Source organism: Dermacentor variabilis, chromosome 2 (genome assembly GCF_050947875.1).
Source record: "Dermacentor variabilis isolate Ectoservices chromosome 2, ASM5094787v1, whole genome shotgun sequence".
NCBI classification, from domain to species: Eukaryota; Metazoa; Arthropoda; class Arachnida; order Ixodida; family Ixodidae; genus Dermacentor; species Dermacentor variabilis.
Window position 1 is genome coordinate 29,472,611 of NC_134569.1, and position 19,005 is coordinate 29,491,615.

The window sequence follows — 19,005 nt, forward strand, 5'->3', positions numbered from 1 at the left end:
TGCTCTGAATATCAGCTTGCTGCGCCTCTGACCCTTTTTCGTTGTTTGATAACGTCGGCCCCGCAACTACCGCCTTTGCAGCGAGCTCCCGAACCTTCGATCTGGTTACGGCCTGAACACTAGCTTCACCAAACAAAAGCCCCTTCTCGCGCAGGAGGTGATCGGACCTGTTTGAAAATAGGTACGGGTACTGGGGGGGCAGCATAGATGACACTGCCGCCTCCGTCTCAAGCGCTCCGAAAGGTCCTTCAATAAGCACTTTTGCTACTGGCAGACACACGCTATGAGCTTCCACGGCTTGCTTGATCCATGCGCACTCGCCCGTGAACATATGGGGTTCTACGTAAGACGGGTGAACTACATCCATCGTAGCTGCGGAATCGCGAAGCACTCGGCACTCTTTCCCGTTCACGAGGAGGTCTCGCATGTAAGGCTCGAGAAGCTTCATGTTCTCGTCAGTGCTGCCTATTGAAAAAAACACAACTTTTGGTGTTGTTTCCGGACACTGCGCCGAAAAGTGACCCGGCTTCTGGCACGTATAACAAACGCCCGCTCGCCTCATCTCGAACCGCTTTCTGCGTTTGGCTGCCGCCGTCTCTTTACGTCTGGTCGGACTGCTTTCACTCGCATCCGCACTACGCGTGTCCCCCTTTAATCTCATGGGCGTGAACTTCGGCCTCTCAAACTTCGAGCCAAATTCACCCTTTTGACCGTCCTTAGCTCCGCGAGCCCGACGCGTCACAAACTCCTCGGCTAGCTCAGCGGCTTTAGCCACCGTACAAACGTCTGGCCTATCCAAGACCCAGTACCGCACGTTCTCCGGTAACCGACTATAAAGCTGTTCTAGCCCGAAGCACTGCAGAACTTTATCGTGGTCACCAAACGCTTTCTCTTCTTTGAGCCACTCCTGCATGTTTGACATAAGCCTATACGCAAACTCTGTATATGACTCACTTTTGCCTTTCTCATTTTCCCGAAACTTCCGACGGAACGCCTCCGCAGACAGCCGGTACTTTTTTAGAAGACTCGATTTCACTGTGTCGAAATCCTCTGCCTCCTCTCTATCCAAGCGAGCGACTACGTCGGCCGCCTCGCCGGGTAACAAAGTGAGCAAGCGCTGTGGCCACGTTTCCCGAGAGAACCCTTGCTTCTCGCACGTTCGCTCAAAGTTAACCAGGAACAAACCAATGTCCTCTCCAAGCTTAAACGGCCGCATCAGGTCAGTCATTTTGAACAATACGCGTTCTCCTGCACCGTGTGCCTGACTTCCATTACGAGCGCGTTCCATCTCTACCTCAAGACGCTTCATTTCCAAAGCGTGTTGACGGTCACGCTCTTGTTGCTCACGCTCTTTCTGTTCTTTACGTTCACGCTCTTCTTTTTCTTTCTGTTCTTTACGTTCACGCTCTTCTTTTTCTTTCTGTTCTTTACGTTCACGCTCTTCTTTTTCTTTTTGCTCTTTAAGTTCGCGCTCCTGTCTTTTTGCAGTCTCCCTCTCCTCAATGGTCTCAAGGCATTCCGACAGCTCGTCATCCTCAGCCTCTAACTCAAGAATAGCCTTTAGCAAATCAGGTTTTCTTAGTTTGTCTGAGACATCCAGACCCAACTCTCTTGCAAGCTCCAACAATTTCGGTTTGCGCAACGACTTCAAATCCATGGCTGCTCTGAATGCTGCTTTCTCTACTGCTTACTATTGTCTTGCCGCAAACTAACCCGGCAGCAACGACAACCACAATTACCAGCTCTGTTTCTGACACTAACAAAAGCCTGGCAAAGCTCAGAAGAAGAAAGTCCCGCACTCACCAAACCTGGCAGCCAAGAGTTCCGCGCAGTCGTTCCGCTGCAGGCAACCAGTCATCACACAGGGCTCGTTGCACTGCTCCCGGATCGTCGATGAGCTGCTCAGCATACAGTCAACTGCATCTCTTCGCTGCTGGCCTCCGTTGTCGCGATCTCACCGCTGGCAGACAGTTGTTTGGAGTCGGAGGCGATCTCACCGCTGCCAACCAGATGTTTGGATCCCACCGATGGCATCGGTTGTTGGGAACTCGGCGCTGACGCCCGTGGTTGTACCTGGGTCGCAAGCCCCAAGGGTAGCGTTGGCCTGGCGGCCTGGGGTACAACTGGAAGCATCCGAAGGTCCCGGCAAAGCATGAGTCGACTGGTAACAACAAAACAACTTGTTTATTTTAACATCGCAAAGAGTTGGCGGTCAGGTTGACCGAAGTAGAGAGACGGGAGAGCACTTTACTCAACAGAAGAAATCGGAGCCCTCCTTTTGGCGTCCGGGGGCAGCTGTTTTTATACTCTCGCAGTTGAGGGCAAGAAGGAACCCCTCAATAGACGAGCACGTGATTGTACAATGGGCTAATGGTGACGCACACTGTCGTAGCGCCGCCGGTCGGGCACAAAGACTGGGAGGAGAGGGTGACCCCTGCTGTCGCATCGCCTGGTTCGGGCACAATGACTGGAAGGAGAGGGTGACCCCTGCTGTCGCATCGCCTGGTTCGGGCACAATGACTGGAAGGAGAGGGTGACCTCTGCTGTCGCATCGCCTGGTTCGGGCACAATGGCACATACACTCACACACGCACATGAAGACACGTGGCATCGGAACATGCCTGGAAACGCCTGGAAACGCCTGGCGGGGAGCGTTGCGGCGACGCCGAACGGGCCAAAATGTCTGCCGCCCCGCCGCAGTCGCGCCGGCAAAACCGCGTGTCGCAGGCGAAACGCAACAGTCTGTGTGTGTGTGTGTGTGTGTGTGTGTGTCTGTGTGTGTGTGTGTGTGCGTGTGCGTGTGCGTGTGTGTGTGTGTGCCGCAATACCTAGCTGCTGCAACGGCCTTGCGCGTTTCGCAGTTCATGCTTCGCTTTGTAATTCTCCGCCATGATGGTCCTCCACGTGTCGTCATCAACGATCGGGGACGTCAATTTGTCTCTGACATTGTCGAGGAGATCTCTCTTCTGTCTGCCTGGCAGTTTTGCCAAGCCACTCATTATCACCCACATACCAATGACGTCGTCAAACTTACGCGTAGAGCACCGCGAAGCATGAAGCGACCGGCTATCTAGCTTCTATCTTCTACGGTACCTTCTACGCTAGCCACCTTCTACCCTCGCAGCTATCTCGACACCATCCGGCACAGTTGACGACGTGACCTTACTACCATCGATCCTCTGATTGACTCGCCCAGTGGTCATCTTCTGTGAACGGGGAAATCAAAAGCGCGAACGGAAGGTAGAATAGAAAAGTAGAATAGGACTGTACTGCGAGCGTCTCCGTAGATGATGACCAGTTACAACAAATAAATGTGTCCATACGTCAAACTTGCCATCCGAATGACGCCTTACCATACCTCAAAATTGAGTTCGATGGCCTATTTCCAAATCATGCTAAGGTATTACCTAGCTGACATTACCTATTACCAGCAGCAGTCAGGAGTGGGGATCTTCTCTGAATCTCTTCAATGGACTTACTCTCTTCGCCTTCCCGACTTCACACCAATAATTCAGGTATAATTATTAGCAATTGTATTAACATTACGAAAGCTTTCCCAAAATGACTCATTAGCTTTTATTGTGACCGACTCACTGTCTGAATGCACAACACTTACTGCATCTTCAATTTTAACGATTCTGCGAACATTTTGTTCGATAATACCTCCGTACTTACGGCAAGTATGTTTGCTTTGGGTACCGGGACATCGTGGGTTGCACTTGAATGAAATGGCTGATTCACTCGCACGCGAATCCCTCAATGGCCTTGCCATACCTGTTTTGCTGACATCATCTTATGTCACTGCGGCTCAGTAAATTTCTCTGTATCGCAAAATTCTGCAATATCCATGCTAACATACTAACAATATCCATGTATTCGGAATTCCACCATCTTTGTTTCCCATGGAATAATAGTCGGTGTCCTTCAAGGCAATTGGAAGTTTCCTTTAGAAAATTGAGAGGTCCCATGCTGCCTCTAAATTTTTACTTACGCACGTCTGGTCTCGCTGTGTCCCCTCCATGTTCTTTTTGCAATGCACTTGGATCTATTGAGCATTCTTTTATTTTGTGCCACCGATTTTTTAGACAAAGGAAGCTCTTAGAAAACTTGGGTTATCGCTAACCTCGCCAACCATTCTTTCTTTTGGGGCGACTTCACTGGGATCCAGCCACAGGGAGGCTTGTCTCACAGTTTACACTTTTATTAGAGAGACAAAAAGAGTACCTTGCCGAATTTCTAAGATTAACAATTATTTCTATTACTTCACTTTTTTATGTTAAATTCTTTTATCGAAATATTCTTAACAATATTTTTTTTAAATTTCTAAATCGCATTTCTGTACTCCCCCGCCCTACTATTCAAAAGTGGCAGGGCGAAGGAAACTGGATTTATTAGTTTTCCGCTCGCCCTCTTGAGGCGCACTTGGAGAAAACAGCAAGCCGCGGCCATCTTCTTGATTTTCGAGTAGAGAACATATATTCGCGTTCGCCACTCTCATTGCATATCTCGGAGGCACGTCAGCCGCCCCGGACTCTCATTAATTCTTTTAGCATACGTTCCAAATTTGCGGATGAAAAAAAATTCTCGCTGCTCGCGTGCACGGGTGTGTTGGAAACCAGACACCAAGAGCAGGACCCTGACGTGTTCAAAGAAGTGATCTGGCAGTCGAACGTGCCTGGAGAAGGGTAAATTGGGAGACATTTCACATTGCGTGGCGATTGTTGAACCGCAAACGAAAAGGGGTCTCTGTTTGTTGGATATATTCCAGCTTACACGCCTCGTATCGAACTTTGTACGCGACGTTACTAGAATCACAGTCAAGATTTTCGTTAATTTTATAAACCAAGGGCGAGTTCGATGCCTCAGCTGTGTCTGTTGTCATGTGACGACATAGCTTGCAAGGAGGTTTCCCACATAGTCGACAACCCTTGGGCGCAATGGGCTTCTGTGTCCTCGCCCTGACTAACAAATGCCTTAAATTTTTGTTTTTTCTATATACCACGTGAGGCGGCCGCTTGAAGATAGTAGCGAGTGGGATGCTCTGTCTCCTTTCTCCTGTTTTTTTTTTCCCGTCTGGCCTCCTTGCCCTACATACATGGGACTCCGCCATCCTTTTGCCCTGCATCGTGGCCAATAAGGCAGCTGTAAATCTGCCAAAGCGCCGAGAGAAAGTCAATCACTGTCCCAACTGCCCCTTTTGGTTTGATGTATGTGAGAAAGATCGGGCACCCTGTCCACTGTCTTCACTATCAGTGCAGAACTGCCATTTTTCTTCTAAACCCTGATGAGGATCGGTCCACCGGTTGAAAGTGATGACATTAAATGCTTGTTCTGTTTGCCTTGTAGCATCGCTCCAGTTCTCTCTCTCTCTTTATATATATATATATATATATATATATATATATATATATATATATATATATATATATATATATATATATATATATATATATATATATATATATAAACGTCTCTCTCTCTCTCTCGCACTCTGATACACCTCAATTTATTTTTATTTTTAGTGTCCCATTGCGTGAAAATGTTCTCCTTCCTTCTCTGAAACTGTGCGCAGACAATCCTCGTCCTAGGTTGGATGACGGGATCCGTAGCTCTCGCTGTGCTGCACAGAGCTGCCGTGACGGATACAAAGTCGGAAACGCCGCGGCTCCGCTGGTCGCTCTCATCGCGGCGCTAATCACGTTTAACCTTCCGGCTTTGCGGCGTCAAATTCCCTCGAGTATGCTGCAGGAGGTTGCGTGAGAGTTTGTCTCGGAGGGCGGAGGGCGGGAACAGCAAGGGAGCGCTACGCCGTTCGCTAGCCATCTCTAGTCCCTTTGCTCCAGCTGGCGAAAAACGAAGTCTGCTATCGACTTCCTGGTCGATAAGTGGCGCTCTATGAGCTCCTTTTTTACGCTGCAGCAGCGACAGGGCTGTTTTGACGGTAAAGCAGGAGACCCACATGCGGACTCTCGCCGCCTCTCGTCACTTTGCGCACGAGTTTATTGGCAACTACGCTTGATATGCAATCCGCGCTATAAGAGAAAAATCTAGTGACCGCAAATCAATCAATCAATCAATCAATCAATCAATCAATCAATCAATCAATCAATCAATCAATCAATCAATCAATCAATTACCGTTCCCAGGAACAACCGTAAGATCCGAATGCTGGCGCACGCATGGATAAAAAGAAACTACAGGGGAGTATAAGCAAAAAATACAATGAATAAGAAGAACAAGTTTGAAAAGAAGAGCGTACATACAGTAAAGCGCAAGGTATGATGATGACAAAATTAAGGGATGGCCCGAAGGCCTATAATGGTGAATAGGAAGAGGAGGGGGGGAGGGGGGAGGCGTATTCAGAGCCGTCCTAGAAGCTGCGCGTCCTTGGCGAAAGCCAAGAGCGAGTCCAGAATTACCCTGTCGGAATCCACCGAGCCATTTGTCGGTCTAATCCGCTCCTCGCAGGACGACACTCGCACCGCCCTCAGGTGGTGGTCTCGCTGCTGAGCGTGTCGCTGGCACTCCCAAAACAGATGGGCTGCGGATGGCCGCGTGGCCATGTCGCAGTCAGGGCACCTGTGTGGCGCCTGGAGCGCTTCTTGGTCCGCGGAGGCTGTGGGAGGGCCGGGTTCCTGCGATGGAAGGGAGTTGGGAGACGGAGATGGAGGGCGTCTTTCCCGGCGTGGCCGGTACTGCCGCCACCGCTCCAGCACATCCGGTGTGAGGACGAAGCCGGAACGGAGCCTATGCAGTAGCACCTGCCCCGACCTGGGAAGACCCGCTGGAAGTGGGTCTGGGTCTGAGGGCACACTCGCACTCAGTTCCCTCTTGCGTCTGTTGGCTGCTGCTCTCAGAGCTCTGTCTGCGTCATACGGGGCTCCATTTGTCGTGTTGGTTGTGCTGGTTGTGAGGGTTTCTGAAGGATCCCGGGAGACGACGCAGTTGGAAAGAAGGGCGCGCGCCGCCTCATGGGCTCTCTCATTTCCCTCAATGCCCTGGTGACCAGGGATCCAATGAAGTGTTGCAGTGACCCCGTGGGCCTCCGCACGCCTGAAGGCCTGCTTGACGAGGAGTACTTCCGATGATGCTGTGTGGCGCGACTTGCAGGCATGCAGCGCATACTGAGAGTCGGTGTATCGATGTGTTTTGCTTGCGTGGTGCTTGAAACTCTATCTAAGGCCCAGACTATTGCGCGGAGTTCAAGTTCCGTTGGGTCGTCAGCATCAGCAGTTGTTGGATCGTCAGCATCAGCAGTTGTAAAGGTAGAATGTGTCTCACAATAACCCACTACGTGGTTGGCGACTGCTCCTTCGCTGGTGCGTGGGTTGAAAGCTGAGTCAGTGTACACTTGTTCATGGCTTGGCGGTGCGTCTGCCAATGTCTGCACATGACGCGCAGCGAATGCTGCCCGGCGGTGCGCTAAAAGAAAAAAGGAGAAGAAGAGTAGTTGAACACTATGTGAAACTACGACACAACAACGCAAAGATCGGAAAAGAACAATGACAACGAGTTATGAAAAAAAAAATCACTGACGATTACGGTACTCCCTAATGCGAAATTTGAGCGGTACTGCGTATGTGTTTTCATTTGGCGATATATTGGCTGGCGCGCACAATCTGTCTCGTGCGGCACGTTGCAAGCGGAGCGAAGTGTGTTTCGACTGCCTCACTAACCGGGGGGAGATCGCGAGAGGCAGCGCAGGGGGTACGCGTGGGCGCGATTCGCGGCAGCCGCCGGCGACAGACAATCCGCCCATGACGACTCGCGCTACTCCAGCGCCATCTCGTAGCCATCGCCGCCGCAGTGCGCGTCTTGCATGGCACTGCGAGTTTCTTCTCATGCTTTCGCCATATCCTCCTCCTCCGCTTTCCGCCTCATGCTTCTTCTGCTTCCTCCTCAACCGGTTTCTTCCTCGCGCTCTCTTCGTTATCGCCGCTTTTTTTTTTTATCCCCGGCTGCGCTCCACGTTCGCGCTTTCGTCCACTGCGCTCGATCGCTCGGTTACGCCGGGAACGCCGACTCTGGACGCAGGAACGGGCTGCGAGAGAGCTGCACTCTCTATATGCACATCTGTGCATATAACGTTTGGGTGTTGGTGTTGACAGTCAGGAGCATGGAAACGTCTATGTTCTCTCGTGATCTTTCGTGGTATACGAAACGTGATATAGCTGAGGAGTTCGAGGCAGGTGAGGCCTCCTACATGGTGAAGGGAGTTTGAAAAGAAACAGGTCAGCGCGGTTACGTAGGCAGCGAAGTAAAGACAATAATAATAATAATAATAATAATAATAATAATAATAATAATAATAATAATAATAATAATAATAATAATAATAATAATAATAATAATAATAATAATAATGACGATGATTGTAAGTGGGAGGAGATTGGCTGTGTTTCCTTTTTTTTGCAGATGGATGTATTCAGTTTACATGGACACACGAAGCAATATTGGAAAAGTGCACAACTTAAATAAAAGGGTTGGTCTGAGTCATTTGACCCAGTGCGCTCGCTCCAGTATTTCCCGCTCTGCATTTCAGACAAATGGAACCACTTGTCGACTGGAATCGTGATCATATATCGTGGTTTTGGCACTTTAAATCTCAGAATAGAATTACCTTAATCAAATAAATAAATATTCACTAAGACCTTAACATCGCATAATGTGGAGCTATTTGACCGTCGCCAGTGAAACTCGCTGCATTTTCCAATGAGCTGAACGGATTACGAGAGGAAGAAATACCTGCTAACTATACCGCATGAGACCAATTTAGGGCTATAGAACGTAACAAAGATTTTATTTTTTATGTTCTCTTTTTTTTTCAGTAACAGAGAATAGCACAAACCAGGGCAACCACTTTAATGGACATGTACCAACTCGCCCCTACAGAAGTTTTACTCTTTCTTTTTCCGATCAAGAACTTCAACACAAAGGACAATTACTAGAGAAAGAAAGGTACAAGTAATCCTACCTCGCAATCAAAGAAAAAAAAATCGATGAGGCCGACACGCGAGTATTAAGTGCCGGAAGAAAATTATCGATCCTACTCCATTCATCTCCCTCCTGTCTTTCCGCCATCGGTCCAATCGGCGCTCCGTCTACTTTATCACCTGGGTTGGCCGGTCATGAGCGTCGGGTGGTAACATGGAAACAGAATCGAGATAAAGGAAGCTTCACAATGTGTGGGTGCCAATGCCTTTTTTTACAATCCGGAAGACTTGGGCAGCCTCACGGGCCTTGTGATCCTTGCTCCTTATTACCACCAGCTATAGTGCCATCCGAAAAAAAAAAAAGGCTTGCACTTACGTGCCTTAGAGTTAGAAGACAGTCAATGTCTGTTTGAGCACGCCTTCATCTTGCTTTGTTTTTCTGCGAAGACCTCCGCTTAGGACTTCTCGTACTCCCCCGGAAGGGATTTCGAAGCGAGGAATGTTGGCAACCGTGCACCGTTAACGCTGCTACATACTGTGCTGTTACAATCGCCAATTGAGGCAACGGCCAGTTTGCGCAATCTTATTTTTCGCTCAAGAAATAGGTATGCTATACGTACACATAGTGCCAATAGCGCAAGCAAAAAGAGATTGCGCTTTGATTGCGTTATGCGATTTCAGATTTCGATTGATTTATGCTATCGTGAGAACCGCCATCTGTGCGTATGCTTGCAACAGGGAGCTAACTAGCTTCGCCCAAGCGGTAATCCACGTTTGTCTCGTGGCGATAACTCGCGTTTTATAAAATTCAGGTCACATGAATATAAAGCATCGTTAGTGGTTAGCGCTTGGGCTCTTCCTTTCTTCCTTTCTTTCTTTCTTTCTTTCTCTCTTTCTTTCTTTCTTTCTTTCTTTCTTTCTTTCTTTCTTTCTTTCCGCTTCCAGTGCGCTACTATATTCTACAAAAGGACGTCGTCTGTTTTCTGTAGTATACATATGTACGAGGCCGACTAATTCCGTAGTTGAAGCAGTCCTTCGTTTCCCATCGCAGACAAGCGATGATGAAACTTCACTTGTTTCCGAGTCCATAATTACGTAACAATCATGGAGATAATGGACGACGGTGGCGCGGACTTGGATTTTTTCTAGCCGCCTGCATGAAGGGCGCGTTGTTCTGTCTCAGTGTTTTCTGTTAATTCTTCTCGCGCAATTTCCAGGAACTTGTCATTCTTAAAAAAATAAGAGGGGGGAGATCACATAAACATTTTTGAGCGTTTTGTTACTGCAGCTTTAATTAAATACGTGTTAAAGTGACAAGGAAGGGGAGATATAAGCTTCCATACCGTAATATTCATCCACTTTTGCGTTTTCCGAAATTTGACTCTTATTAAATCAGTACACACATTTCAAAGTTAAGAGCTGGGCCCCTTATTTGGTCCACCAGCGATGAAAGTTCGCGAGACCCACCGCGGTTGCCTTAGTGGCTGTGGTGTTGGGCTGCTGAGCCTGAGGCCGCGTGATCGAATCCCGGCCACGGCGGCCGCTTTTGGATGGGGGCGAGGACACCCGTGTACTTAGAGTTAGGTGCAAGAACCCCGGGTGGTCCGTAGTTCCGGAGTCCCCACCACTACGGCGTGCGCCATAATCAGATCGTGGTTTTGGCACGTATAATACCCCAATAATTTAACTTTAATTAAAGTTCGCGTGCTTACTGCAGCGCCGTAATACACAGCCTACATAAGCGTGCGCAGGAAACAATTTTAAATGCCACACGCTGTGATTTCGCGTTAGAAATTTGACCGCTCATCTTGAGGCGCGTGTGTCCAGCTTCTGACATGACACGGGGCACCGGCGTGCTGGAATGTATGCGCTCTCGCATGAGCTCCTCGCCAAGCGCATGGCCACGGACTGGGATGTGCAGGGCTAATAAGATTAGACGTTGATTCACGCACGCGCTTGTTATCATCCAAAATGTCGTGCGGTTTTTTTCGTGGCCTTCCAACCGGACGGTTTCGGCGTGTTCTAATTGCACTCTCAAACTCTGTCTCCTCATAAACGCGTTGCTGTCCGCAACCGAAGCCAAGTGCTCAGTCTCGCGAGATGGCGGCGTAATTCCTAGGACCAACAAATCGGTCGCGTCGTGAGTGTTTAACGTTCGGCGCTCGCACAGGCGGCACGAACGGTAAGGGATTGTTCGCGACTCATGCGCAGCTGACGAGCTCACCGAGTTGTGCGTCAAAATCACGTCCTGTGCGGTATAGTCGCGTTATACGCGGACGCATCGCAAGTAGCCATTTCTCGCAGCTAATAACCTCGTCCGCAATAAACACCGCCTGCGAGACAGTATACGTGCACAGGCGGGAAGTGTGGGGGTGCAGTGTCCCGATGTGTTCTCTCGCCCCGTCGGCCACCAACAATAAATGAAATGCGCGGCGCGTGGGCCACTGACCCGGGCGTTACTTATGAATCGCGAACAACGTCGCATCACGTACGAGTACGTGAGACTGCGGGATGTCTGCTCCCTCGCGGTGCACTGAACCGCGCCGCGCAACGAGAAGCGGGAGATGAGCACGGGCTGACACGACTGAGCGGGCAGAGGAGGCGCGGGCGTCGTCGTCGTTCCCCTCTCGGCTCGCTGCGCTATATCTGGCCTCGGCGTGCTGCGTCACTTTGTTAGCGCGCACGGAGAGGCAAAAAAGCGCCGCACTGTTTACGGGCCGGACACCGGGCGAAGGGAAAGATGCGAGTAAGTAAACTTAAGCTTTATTTACTCGCCTTCCGTGCCTGTGACATAAGCCGCGTATAACCTCTGGCTGGAGCTACTGATCTGACGCTCTCCTTTTACTCATAGGCAAGTTTTAAATGAGGCAGCACTTATGTTTCTTTTGGCACGCGATACTTCCCAGTCATGGGCAGTATTCTGATAGAGAGACCCGTCGCGGCATTCCGTGTGGCTATGGCGTTACACCTGCTGAGATCGAGGTAGCGGGTTCGAGCGCGGCCGCGGGGTGCCGCATTTCGATGGGAGCGAAATGCAAAAAAGAATCGTGTACTTCCTATACTAGGTGTACGTTAAAGAATCTCAGGCGGTCAAAATAAATACGGAGTCCTCCACCGCATACGACTTGCCTGCATCATAACCAGATCGTGTTTTCGGTACGTAAAAACCCCGGAGTTTTATTTTTGTTTGATATGCAAGACGGTGTTTTTCATTTTTTAGCGCCCTTTCGCTTTATATTTTTCTTGCATATTCAAATCTTAAACGTCCGCAAACACACACACGCCATCACGTTTGCACGCACATACGAGCATTGTTTATCGTGGCAGTCTAATCGAAGTCGTTCCATTACAAAACCACTGAAGAAGCGTCGCGGTAGGGGAGGCAAAGTCGGGTGCCGCGCTGTCACGGGGGTGATGCGCGCACGATGCTGTGTAATAGCTAACGAAGCCTGCGTACAAATGAGAGGGAGTCATTTAGAAAAAATAATATTACTTAAGCTGTAGGGCGGAAGCTTGTTTTTCTTTTGAAGCATTTTTGTAAGACAATTTGGCAAAACAACTACGCACACTTAATTAACGTTCCATCAGAAACGTTCCTTCTGTGATCCTATATAGACGTGTTAGTTACGCCGGCTTCACTGCCTCGTAACGTGTACTGCTTATCGCCGTATATACGACCGCGGTGACGAGCGCAAGTGCGTGGTACGAGTACACTCTTAAGAAAGAACTAGAAGGGGTAGGGAGCTTAGTCCTTTTGGGGACTAACTGATTTGCCACAACCATTAGTCCTTTTGGGGACTAACTGACATGGGATGAACTGTTACTCCCTATGCGCTTACTACTTCGAGGACTAACAGTTGCCCATTTCCGATGCTTCTCAAGGGAGTAACGGTAATTATTTTCCATGCTCTGCAAAGGTGGAATTAATGAAATTAGGCATTTATACCCTAATAAAAAAATTTCTTAGCTGAAAAAAACATCCCCGAAAGTATGATTCGAACTCTAGTCCTCTCGCGCACAAGTCAAGTACTCTAACCACTTCGCTATACGGTGGTCTTTTTTTTTTCTTCTTTATTACATGGAAAACAAAACTGAAGGTATATTACAAAGTGGACACAAATACACAGTTAAAACTCAGGCAAACACACACATGCATCCAACAAGTGCATCCAGCCTGGCGGAGGTTCCTGCGCAGCGTACACACTTCTTACATAAGCAGCACTTTCGCGAAAGAAGGATTCTCCAACAGACGCTTAGAAAAGACATTGACATCACCCCATATTCAATTAGGTTTCTACCGTTTAAGGTTACGGGTGGTCCTCCCTATGACATGTTCATAGTACTTGGTTTATACAGCCTATGGAGATGTAGACTGTGTGATCGCCTCGGCATTTTGCGACTCGGCATTTTGTGCATGCTATGCAGTGAGAGTCTAACGTTTGGTGTACTTGCAACCATAAGCGACTGCGAAAAGAAATCAGCCCGAGTATTCTTAGGGTGATTTAAACGGAGGCACTACGCGATGTACACGTGTAGCGTACTCAAACGGGGCACCCAAGACGACAGAGAAGACCAATTTCTCTGTCGCTTAGCGTGTCCCGTTTGAGCACACATCGCTTCAGTTAAGTTCGTAACCTCCATGGAACGGAAGGAACTTAGGTACTATTGACCAAGAAAAAATTAAATTAAATGATGGGGTTTTACGTGCCAAAACCACTTTCTGATTATGAGGCACGCCGTAGTGGAGGACTCCGGAAATTTCGACCACCTGGGGTTCTTTAACGTGCACCTAAATCTAAGTACACGGGTGTTTTCGCAGTTCGCCCCCATCGAAATGCGGCCGCCGAGGCCGGGATTCGATCCCGTATTGACCAAGAAAATCTAGCCGTCTATCAATGACCTGCGCGTTTAATGTCTATCGCTCACTTATGGTGTGCGCACGAAGGGCATGGCTCTTCACATTCCAGCTTTTAAGTTTCACACAATTTTCTCACGAAGAGGCAAGGCGCTTCTTTGTATGTAGTCCAATAGACAGTGCACGAACTTCGAACTATTCGCGATTTATAGACAATGCCGTTTTCGCCGCATCGCTCCACGACCCGGACGAAAACACCGGAGTGCATGGGGAGTAACTGTTGTCGTTAATCCTCTCGTTGCTCTTTTTCCGACCAGGGGCTAAACACTTGCTCTCCGAAATTTGCACACGGCACGCACATTCATGCAGTTAGTCCTTTGAGGGACGAAAGTGCCCTTTTTAGGTCTAACGGCCCAGTTACTCCCGTTTTCCCCGGGATTTTTCCTATAGTGTAGTTAGTAATTGCTAGTCTCAGTCTTCGTTATACGCTACGTTTCTTTATTCTGTGCCCTGTTTGCGTTGACTGCGAGTTTATCCTCTATTGTCCGCGGCACGTATACTTGCGGACAATGACGGAACTCGGCATCGCTTTTCGCTCATTGTGTCATCAGCCCACGCGCCTGTTCTGGCTTTGCAGAAGCCTTTCGTTGGTTCTAAATCCTTCGTCCTACGCGCGCGTTTAAAGCTGCTACCCACGGCGCGGAAAATTATCGGGAACACAATGGGCCGCCTATCCCGTGTTGTATAATGCTGCGTAGGATACGAACTGGTATTTCGAAATGAGTGCATTAGCAGGTGAACAGCAGGACTCGGAAGGAGAGGAGCTTGTAGGACTTTGCGATTCGAAAACTGTTTCCGGCGGCATTGTGCGATTGCACCATGAGGATTTATGGTATCTCTGTGGTGAAAATAGCTCATTTTTGGGAACTTCGATATAAAGCATAGCTTGAGGTCGCGAAGCTCAGCTGAGCTTGACCGTTGTCCCAGGAGGTGCCACGTGCGCGTTTCACGTAGGTGGACTCGTGTTCCCGGCGAGAGGGTGCGCGACGGTCTTTGGTATTTTGTGACGTCAGTAGCCAGCGTGCAACACGTGGTCTGAGGAGTGTTTGTTAGGTCAGTATTAGCGAGAGTATACGCCTACTCGTAAGTTGTATTCGAGCTAATATTGACTAACTATTATCAATATAATAATCTGTGGGCCTCCTAGAAATACCTCGCGACCGCTCTCTTATGCACTGAAATTTACAATACAGACGTGTGACTAGTCATTGCGTCTTAGTAAAAGCGATTTACCTTACATCAACGTAGCCACTTCGAACGGAACACCGTCAAGTCAGGCCTGCTTCAAACTAGGCTATATACTGGAGCCGATAGTCGTGCACATGCATGCACCATGAAGCTGCCGCGTTACCACGTTACTATAGAGCTGAAACGTTACTATAGGCTTTCCGTCGCCTTCATGTATATTGCAAAAACACTCGTGTAGCTTTCTGGGCCGATGACGAGTCAGGCCATGCTCCCGGGATCTTAGCTTCGGTAAAAGGTCTGTCCAGTCAATAGTCCAATCGGCTCAAAGCTACGGGGTCCTCGAGATAATTGGTCCTCGTAGCAACGCACAAATAAATAACAGTGATCCATCTGCCCTCAACAACTCTTGTAAACTCAATTGTGACTTCAATCACTGCATTCACGCCTCGTGGTAGTACGCGTATGGGCTTTGAATATTATAACGATATAGCGCGTCCGGCAAGTGCATTTTTTTAGTGCAGCTATACATTATCTAAGTTTACTGTTCCCTTGGTGCAAAAGCGCATGCAGGGCGCCAAGAGAACGGCCCGCAAACTTTCCTCGCACGGTTACAGCAGTCCGAAGAAAGTGCGTTTTGATTCTGCGATACAAGCAATGCAGATGCACTCTGCATACATAGTGCACTCTGGCCGAAGACGATCGAACTGTGCACGTGGTGCGGGACGAATCCATACGCCGAGTTCTGGCCACCGGTCCCCCGAGTAGGAAATAAATGCGCGCGCGCGACAGCACGCGCGGTTTTGGCGGGTCCACTTATATCTCCCACTGCGTGGCTGTCGTTGCCAGGCTGTGTTCTCCGAGTGGCGGCAACCACCTGTCGCTATAGCGTCGCTTGCGGCCATAACGCGTGCATTGACCGCATACAGAAATGGCGAAGTGAAGAACACAGCGGTACCGCGGAGCTTTGGCGGTGAGAGCGCTGCGAGGCAGTCGTGTCGTTCGCAATCACGCTCGGCGACAAGTGCGACAACGTCGGGATCGTGCCGGCCATGTCTCATATCACATCGCTGGTGCTCGGTGGAAGACGGTTGTTGAGCTTGAGTGCTCGATCCGCGGAGCCTCGCAGGCTTCTTGTTGTCGTTTATCTTGGCAAGTTTGACCATTAAAGGGACGGTCACCCCGCAGTCTTGCCTAAGAGAAAACTGAAAAGGACAGGGAAGAAAAGATTAGCAAGCAGGAGTGAAATCGCGCAACGGTGACAAAATAGGAGCCGAATTCACGAAGCTTTTCGTTGGTACTTAGCCAGGGGCATGCTGCCGTCGCTAACAGTATATATGGAGCACCAGAATTGGCTGGAATTTGCGGTGACGAACAGTTCTATAACGTAAGAACGTTTTGCGAATATAGGCCCAGAGACAGAATTCACAAGGCTTTTCGCTCGCAAGTGTAAATGGTTACCATGGGCCGGTACTGTTCGCTAATAACGTAATAAGTAATATCGATATTTGCCGGCATTCGCTCCTACGAAAAGGGATATAGCGTGCAGGGCAGCCAAACCGGGCGCCCGCCTGGTTAACCTCTCTGCCTTTCCCTGTTTTCCCACTCGTCTCACTCCGGCCAGGACTAGAACCTTGGTGCGCCGCGTGCAATTCCAGCATTCACCCTCCAGCTGATCCGTACAAAGTGCTGCAAAGATTTGCCCCAGCCGCCTACGAGATTATCCGCTAAGCATCTGGCCAGCTGCGCGTCGCTCTGCGCACTGCAGAGACCCCAGAGGCCTGCGCTAACCGTAGATGCTAACCGCGACCTTAATGGTGACCTTTAGTGCGAATAGCATTCGTGACATTGTCTCAGACCAGTTTTCTTTCCGGCTATCTAGCTCTCCAACCGAAAACTAACACGGGTCACTGCTTATGGGCCGCGTAGGTCATTTGCCTCTCTTCGACGAACCTCTTTAACGCCAACTTGTATGTGTCACTGCAGGTATGTGCCACTCTCGAATGAACATCTCTGATGCCGACTTAGGTCACTGGATATGTGGCACAGGGTATGTTCCACTACTCATAATACTCATCATAATATATTAAACATATAAAATATCACCGATTGCACAACCATGATAAGATACATTGATAATAAAATATAATATGTGTATGAAGTGTACATATAGTAAATCCTCATTTAGTGTACATTAAAATAATTTTCCCCTATAAAGAATACTATTCGCATACCTATAGATGGCCATCGTAGATTATTTCTCGAATTTATTTGAAACGGTGATATGAGGCAAGATTAGGCACTACGAAATAAACGATGAAAGAGGCTATTTGCTACTTCATAAAAATTTCCAGGTGTTTGGGAATATATATTTCGTGGAATTTTTGGACTGTATACTTTAAACTACAATCGTTTAGTATGTAAGTACCCCGTATAGACAACGAGAGACGTTTGTGGGCAAAAGCGGTACTCCTTCCCCTGTTACATCTAAATAACAATAATAAAACAAAGTGGCATTGCTTGAAATGCGGAGGATCTCTCTGGTTTCATTTTGTGTATACACAGCTCGGAAGTAGGAGAGAACGACTTCTGAATTTTAAGCTTTGCGCATGCAGCCGATGAGACGAATAAGGGTCTAAAAATTATGCAGACTTCGGAGGGAAGTTAACCGACCCGCTTGTCCGCTCCTAATAGGTACGCAGCTGAAATCGCGAACAGTACATGCCGGCTGCTCTGGTAAGCGGCAAAACACGTTAGTCGACGTACCTTGTCTAATCCAGTGGTACTCCCTTTGGCTACGACATATACACTATTCAATTGGAACATGGTTTAGGCAAGAGATGGGCAACTTCAGGAGTTCTTCAGATAAGGGAATGTACAAATTTTAGGCCTTTAGACGGAAATCAATAGGGAGTCCTAGAAGACAGTACTAGCGTATAAGACGCCAGCCGAAATATCCGTTTGCAGCTAACACCAGAAAATCTGCAAGGGTCGTTATCGCTGCACTAGCATGACAGGAGCAATATTGTGATGTAGGTAAAGAGTAGGAAAAATTGTATTGACAAAATATATACAGAGAGGCCAATGCCAAGTTAGCAGAATAATAAGAAACACGAACGTACTTTTCTGATCGTCATCTTCGTCGTCCTGCTGAGAGCCTTCTTCAGTATACGGGAATGGCCTAGAACAAGATGTGTCTAGATTGCTATAGGCTAAGGAGGACACACAGTCAATCGCTTTGCTGATAACACTATACTTCAAAGCAATTTCGAACCAGAAAGCAAGAGCGGGCTACAATTTTGTTCCATAAAGAATTTTCAAGCAGTCAATCCACAGTAAGTATGCCGCCATGAAATCAGCTCACGAAGGTGTAGTTGATAACATTGGGAAGTAGTCTATAGTCAATTCAGCTTGGGATGTATTAAGACACGACGTGGGATGACACAGCTTACGACGTATTCCAAGGGGCCGTGATGCCCTTCCTACGCCTCCATAGGCGTTGTGTCGCCATCCACCACACAAAATAGGCGACAAATCGCACCGCATTCTTTTCACCAGTTGAACTATCAAAGCTTGTAGTTCCCTCTGATCAAGCGAGCTGCCTATGGGAAACGGATCAGTGCCTCCCTATCCCTGCTTCAACTTGCTGGGCATGTGTGGCACTCAATCATATAGACACGCAGCTCGCGTTTCACATTTTTACTGAGTATTTTTACGAGGCGCGGGGTGTTGTCTCCCACTGCCCCTTTCCCAATGAGCCCTCGGTTGTAGCCTGCTTCCTTTATTTGATTTGTTGTGTCGTGGCTTCACAACTAACTTATACGAAGGCTCTTCTGCCATTACTTCAGAATTCAGGTTTTGACGAGACTCAGTAATTTACCCCGAGTTACTCTTCTGGATGTGCTTTCAACTTAGCGAGTGTGTTTCTCTCTGATCCCTCGTGCACACACATCTGAAGTACAGCGCCTGCCA

At 48.6% G+C, this 19,005-nt stretch overlaps 1 protein-coding gene across 3 annotated transcripts in view; it reads left to right on the forward strand.

The window, feature by feature from the left end:
* Positions 1–19,005, forward strand: part of tn (tripartite motif containing protein thin) — a 167,432-nt gene that overhangs the window by 43,627 nt on the left and 104,800 nt on the right. Inside the window, exon 1 of one of the 3 annotated variants that reach the window (XM_075680059.1) lies at positions 11,531–11,679. The exons of the other annotated variants lie outside the window; for them this stretch is intronic. The gene's annotated coding sequence lies outside the window, so the exon portion shown is untranslated. Of the gene's footprint in view, positions 1–11,530; positions 11,680–19,005 lie in introns of those variants that run through there. 3 annotated transcript variants of the gene reach the window in all.